The sequence below is a fragment of the Vicia villosa genome, unplaced genomic scaffold (genome assembly GCF_029867415.1).
Source record: "Vicia villosa cultivar HV-30 ecotype Madison, WI unplaced genomic scaffold, Vvil1.0 ctg.000621F_1_1, whole genome shotgun sequence".
Lineage (NCBI taxonomy): Eukaryota > Viridiplantae > Streptophyta > Magnoliopsida > Fabales > Fabaceae > Vicia > Vicia villosa.
Window position 1 is genome coordinate 1 of NW_026705279.1, and position 7500 is coordinate 7500.

General features: G+C 31.5%; 1 pseudogene; it reads left to right on the top strand.

Annotated features, from left to right (window-relative positions):
- The first annotated feature begins 5453 nt into the window (after window positions 1-5453).
- The window catches only part of LOC131629878 (glycerophosphodiester phosphodiesterase GDPDL1-like), a 3077-nt pseudogene continuing 1030 nt past the window's right edge, over window positions 5454-7500 (top strand).

Genomic DNA, 7500 nt, shown 5'->3' on the forward strand with positions numbered 1-7500 from the left:
CAAATATTAAACCTTTTAGATATCTAAATTTCATAAAGGTATAAAGGTCAAAATGAGATCTGATTCCATTAATTGATTAATATAAAATAAACATAAAGATATTGAAGAATATAGACAAATTTGTTTTCAAAAACCTTATAAATACATCCATATTACTTTTCAAATTTAAGATTATATTTTAGGAAAATTTCTTAATTAAAAAAATATTTTCCCTATATAGTCTAAAAAAAATAATTGTAAAAGAAATAAAACAAAAAGATTAGGTAAGATCATGTTCCTATATATACCGGTGCAGTACAAGTCCAAGGACATATCTTGCAGAAGAAACAAGTAAGTAAATTGACACACGTGTTTTGTGATAGCCAGGGTTAAGGTTTTTCTTCATAATCCAATAAAATCTAGCAGGTGAAGATACTACTTTGCAATTTATGTTCCATCAATGCATATGAGGTATTCGTTGGGTCTTTGATCTCTATCAGGATTTATATTTGTTTTTGTCATGTAATTCACTTAAATGCAAGCGCTTGATTTTTTTTTTTTCATCTTCCTCTAAACCTCTTGCCGCCCTAAAAGAAAATGCATCCAATTTGGTCTAACATTATGTTTATGGACAAATTTATTTCTCTTTTCACTTCCACATGACAACAGGGTAAAGTTGGTGATACCTGTGGCGCCGCGGGGAAGGATGACTTGTTGTAAAAAGTCCACTGAAGTTGCACAACACATGTAAATATTTTAATCTTTTGCATCATCTACAATTTACTTGCAATCTGCAAGTCTACAAAGTTTTTTATTTATATGTTTTGATTTACATGGAAGCGAAGCTGGTATGTTCTATTTCTCATTCTTCAAGCAGGTACTTTATGTGTGCTAAGTCGGGGAAAGTTTTTTTTAATTGGACGTGTGAAGAGTGTATGTTGATGAACAAAATTTTTCATTTGTGTAAGATAAGGTTGAAGAAGTTGTCAGAAGAATGAAAGGATGCCTATCCGAAACTCCAATACACCTTGAATCTATGAAAATATAACAAAAAATAGATCTCGATATGATGAGAAAATTAGGACAAATAATGTAAGTTTTACCGTTCATTTAAAACTTAAGAGACATGGAGATCCTTTAAAATATCAACAAATGAGAAATCGAATTCATTTTTAAATTACATGAAAATTATAGGGAAAACGAGATTTTTGTGTATCAAATACCAATTTAGGACTTTTTCCCTTTCTATCATCATGAAAAATAGGAGCTCTTCAACCTTCTGCTTTTGCAAACAACCAACCTCTCTTTACTCCGTTTTCATGTAGAGCTGGAAATTGGGAAATGCTGGTTGTTTACAAAAGAAGAAGGTTGGAAAAATCCCGTTTTTCATGATGATAGAAAGGAAAAAGGTCCAAAATTAATATCTGAAACACAAAAATCTTGTTTTTCATGTAATTTAAAAATGATTTTGATTTTTCATTTGTTGATCTTTTAAAGAGTCTCCATGTCTCTTAAATTTTAAATGAGTTGTAGAACTTAAATTTTCCATCACATGGAGATCTATTTTTTAACCTTTATGAGATTCAACATATAGTGGAGTTTCCCATAGACGTCATTTCATTCTTCTAACAGTTTTTTCAACCTTATCTTACACTAATGAGGAAGTTTGTTCCCCAACAACACTCTTCACATGACCAATTATTTGGAACTTTCCCCGACTTAACACGCATACAATATTTGATTGATGAATGGGAAATAGAACATATCAGCTATACTTCCATGTAAATCAAAACATTAAACCAAAAAGCTTTGTAGACAAGCAGATTGCAAGTAATAAATTGTAGAAGAAGAAGATGCATAAGATTAAAATATTTACGTGTATTGTGCACCTTCAATACATTTTTTACAACAAGCAAGTAAGTCTTCCTTCCCCACATCTATTGTCATGTGAAAGTGTAAAAAGAAATAAGTGTATCCATAAACATAAAGTTAGAACAAATTCAATGCATTTTTCTTTTAGGGATTCACAAGGTAGAGAGGAAGAAGAAAAAATAAAAATCAAGTGCTAATATTTAAGTGAATTACAAAGCAAAAAGAAAATATAACAGAACAATTGATAATGAAGAAAAATTGCAACAGAACAAATAACCCTGGCTTTCACAAAGCACATGTTAGTTTACCCTCTTTTGTCATTTGTGTCAAAATCATATAATCATCTTGTTCTCTTCTACTTGTTGAAATGGATCATTAGAGATCCTCATCTTATAACGAAATACCATCTTTGGGTAAAGCGTCATGAATCATGGTAAATTCCTTGGACGACAAGAAGGTCTTATGCAGTTGCTACAGGCTCGGTTTTGTTAAAGTAGTTGAGGATATAGATTTTGTTATCAAGGTGTTATAGTATTATATCAGTTTAAAATATGTGTCTCTTATATAGAATAAATGCAATAACAAGGATATAATTATTTTGGGTTTAAATGATTAAAATCAATGATTAAATTTTTTATCCAATAAATATTATAACGAATAGGACATAAATCGCAAATACTCAATACAAAATTATTTGCAACTCTAATATTTTCCAACGCATCCTCACATTTATTAGTTTCACAAATAAAATAAAAATATTCTTAATTTGAACCTTTCAATCAAGCGCCAACAATGGCTTTATATTATGGAACGACTCACAAGCCATAATCACTTCGGTAGATGTAGTTAGTACATTCACCACTTTCATCGAATCAATAGAGTTCAATTTTTTTAAAATCGCTAGAAAAAATTAAACGCAAACCATCAACAACTTCTCTACGAGTCAACATTGTAAATGCCATTCCTAAGAAAAAACCACATAACTAGTCTCCATTTGTACCCCCAAGTAAGCCACCATACCCTACAACACCCTTTTTTTTTTACCGTACCTTCCTTTTTCAATAGAACCCCTAGTGATAAAGGGTTGTCTGAGGCTTTACTCTTTATTGTGTGGTTAAATGCTAGCTCGCGTAGTGGTTAGAAGCTCTGTATATGTGTACTTTTGTATTTTAGTGAGGTTGTTCTCCTCGACCATGACACTGGGGTATTTGTAACCGCATTTGGCATGAATTCAAGGCTCTCATGAAAATAGAAACCATTTAGCGAATGGACAGTCTAAAGAGCGTAGGCTACCTTTCCCATAACTTCTAACGTCCCGTTATAGAATGAGGAGATGTCCCTCACCAATTCTTAGATCACGCGACTTATCTAGATGAATGCGAAGTATCCAAATAAAGGGGGACACATCTAAGAAATATGCAAGGTATCTAAATAAGGGGTGACTGTTTGACCTTGTATCGCCTCTGCAAGCCTTTTATAAATATACTGACACATTACGTAATTGCTAGTTTTTTTAACTAAGACTAGATGGAGGAAATATTAAGTAAAATCTTTTATAAAAACAAGCATTAAATTAAAATTGAAATAAATAATAATAACAATAATAAATTTAAATTTAAAATTAATTTTTTTTAGGCTTAATTGTAATTTTTGTCCCCCTATTATCATTTTTTTTAGTTTAGGTCCCCCTATTTTAAAATCCTAAATTTTAGTCCCTTTATTTTAGTTTTTTGAGGATTTCGGTCCCTTTGCAAATCCGAAGGCAATTTTTAATGAAATGGAACTCACATTGATGACATGTTGAACATAAATCTTAAATAAAATTAGTTTTTTTTTAATATTTCACTGTTGCACTGGCATTGACACATCATCAATATAAGCCTCATTTCATTTAAAATTGTCTTTGAATTTGCATGGGGACCAAAATCCTAAAAAAACTTAAATATATGGATTAAAATTCAAGATTTTAAAATAGGGAGAACAAAACTCAAAAAAAAAAAAAATAGGGGGGCCATATTTTTTATTTTTTATAAATAATGAAGATTAGTTTCCATTTAAAAATAGTTTTAAAAAAATAAAAGAAAGATATAAGCATAAGGTTAAAATTGAAAGGAAAAAAAGAAATAATATATATAGATAGATAATTATTCTTAAAAAAAAAATAAATAAGTAACATATATATATATATATATATATATATATATATATATATATATATATATATATATATATATATATATATATATATATATATATATATATATATATCACTAGTACAAAAAAATCAATATAATTTTAAAATTTACACCCAATATACTAAAAACAGGTGTAAATCAAAAATGCAGTGGCAACTTTGTAAATAACATGTCATTTTAAACATTTACAGATGACAATATACACCCTATTTTCTAAAAACGGGTTTAAATTAAAAATATTATTATAATCAAAGTTCAATTACACCCTTTAAACAAAAATTGGGTGTAAATTTATATAAAAAAAATTATTTAAGTTTATAACTCAAAATATATAATCTATATAACATATTAATAAATTAATGAATGAATATTAATGGGTCTAAATTTATTAGGTGAATAAAATAGTTTAAACATTATACAAAAACTCTTTATTAGGTGAAACATTATACTTTAAACATAATTCTTTAAATTTATTAACATAATAAAATAGTTTCTCTATTTTCTATTCAATTCTTTCACGAAACTCATTTTCAACTCTTTCAGAAAACCCATTTTTGAATCTAACTCTGTTCCACTCGTGCATTTCGCGCGCTGCTTCAGGCCATTGCAATTTCGAGATTCAGCGATTTCGCGCGCTGCTTCAGGCCATTGCAATTTCGAGATTCAGCGAGTTTGATTGGGAAAAGAGGTTGATTTTGAATTTCTGCGAAGTTTGATTTCGGGCTTCACGAAATCCTTTCTCTAAACCACACTTTGAGGTGAGGTGTTTTGAGGTGAGTTTCTAACACATCACACAACCATTAGCGATTCAACTCATCTTGTCGAAGCAACACCGCACCGTCAACAACACAGTACGTATTCACATCGAATCAACGCCTCAGAGCAACAACATCGCTGAACTCCACGCATCCGGCTCAACGCACCGAGCTTCAACTCACCTGCTAGCGCCGTCGATTTCGTCGACTAAGGTAATTTCGATGCTTACCTCTGCTTACGTTGATTCTTGTCCATGTATCTGATTTCCCTTGGAAATATGTAGTTGATTATTAGACTTTAGGGATGTTGCTATTGGTTTACTGCTTTATGCTGTGTTGATTGTTGGAATTTTATGGATGGTTGGAAGTGATTTAACATTGAGATTTGTGGCAATTTGGTTGTTGAGAGAACGAAAGGAGTAGTAAGAATAAGGGGGAGGACCGTTTGATAGAATGAGAATGGAGGTTCGAGTGATAAAAGCATAGAGAATTGATTGAGTTTGAGAGAAGGACAGAGGAGATGAATTGGGAACAGGGGAGACCATGAGGATGATTAGTGATGAGCTCCTTCCCCTCGTTTGTATCGCGCGCGAGAGTGTGACTGCCGTGCAATTTATGGATCCTTATTAGTTAAGTTTGTTGTTTGCTTCAGATTTGGAAATAGGTAGTAATGGTGATAGTAATAATTCTGGTGACTTAGGCTTCTCTAAACGGACACAAGGCATACTTGGAAAACCAGGTATATTGTTACTTGTTTATCCCTAGTTGTTTCTTATTTATTTTTTCAGTTTTCTGTTTTTATACTTGTGATCTATCTATGCCTTGGAGTTATGTGTAATGCCATAAAATTGAGTTTGTTCCATGATGCTTTTCAATACTTAATTAATGATTGATTGATCACTACATAATTTACAGTGGAACTGGAATGTTCTTTTATAGAGGCAAAACTATATATCATACAACTATTACTACAATATTGAAAAGTCTTTTATAGAAGACTGTGTTTGTCCTAGCTGAAGCATGTGTTTGTTATTTTGCCTTGAGCAGGTTGATTCTAGGTTGTTGAGGGCTGTGGCTATTGAACATCCAAAGGGCTGTGGTAATTTTTTCATGTGTTTGTTATTGTGGCATAAAATTGAGTTTGTTCCATGATTCTAGGTTTTGATTTCTTGTAATTTGAGCTAACAAGAGTTTGATGCTTATTGAGCTGAATCAGGAAAAATGATAATCTTAGTTGAAAATGAAACAATTTATAGTTTCTTTTGCTGATTCAACTTGTTCTTCTATTTTTAGATAAATCAATCTGAAGTCAATTATGATTAGTTTCTTAAATTGAAAGAATCTTGTAATAATATCTATGATTTTTTTTAAACAATGATTAATTAAACTTGCTTCTCATATAAGATGAAATTAGTTTCTGTGTATGAAGTTTTTGACTTGAATATAATTCTTGAAATAATCTCAAAAAATTTCATATACTTTTCCATTTTAGAATATGTAATTGAATTGAATGACTCATGAACTCTTATTCATTTTATATGTATTTTTTTTACCAAAAGGAGAAGCTTTCACTCTATGCTTGATGCCTTGGGACTTACTTTATGTGATTGTTTTGCAGGAAGTCCACCATTGGTCATAGCACGTGGTGGTTTTTCGGGTATATTTCCCGATTCCAGTTCTGCTGCGTATGCTATGGCTGTACAAACGAGTGTTTCTGATGTCGCGATATGGTGCGATGTGCAATTGACGAAAGATGAAGTTGGGCTTTGCCTTCCAGATATCAACCATGTAAACTCTACTTACATTTCAAGTTATTTCCCTAATAAGACTGTGAGTTACTTAGTTAATGGCTATTTTTTTTGTGGATTATACCTTCAAGGAGGTAGCCGATGTCATCTGTAAGATATTTTTTTTATTGTTGTAGATTGTTTTTATTTTATGGACTGATTCATTCTTTTCTAAGGCATTTACTTGTTTTATGGTTTAAGGTCTTTTTTTTTTCTGATTGGCTTTTTTTGTGAGTTTTGAAGTTTTTCTTTTTATGGATTCTAACATATTTTTGTATCTGGACAGTAACTCAGGGTGTATTGTCTCGTTCAAACCTGCCCGAAAGCAATGGTTATTTAATAAATGGAGTTGAAGATATACTCCCAACAGTGAGCCCACAAACACCTGGTTTGTGGTTGAATATTCAGGTAAATTGAATCTATAATCCAATCTCATGATTTAGTATCCTTGTTTGCTTTAAAACTAACTCTTGATTTCTCTGATATTTTACAGCATGATGCATTCTACACGCAACACAAACTGAGCATGAGAAGCTATGTACTTTCAATTTCTAGAAAAGTGCATGTTAGTTATATCTCATCACCTGAGGTTGGTTTTTTGAGAAGTATTACAACACGCTTCGACCCAAAAATAACGAAACTTGTCTTCAGGTTTCTCGATCAGGGTGACACGGACCCATCGACCAATCAGACTTATGGTTCATTACTAAAAAATCTCACCTTTATCAAGACTTTTGCTTCTGGAATTCTTGTTCCCAAGGGATATATATGCCTATAGATGTTGTTAGTCTTTATTTGCAACCACATACCACTTTGGTTTCAGATGCACATAAAGCGGGGCTGGAAGCTTATGCATCAGATTTTGCTAGTGACGTTGTATCTAGCTATAATTACATTTATGATCCTCTTGCT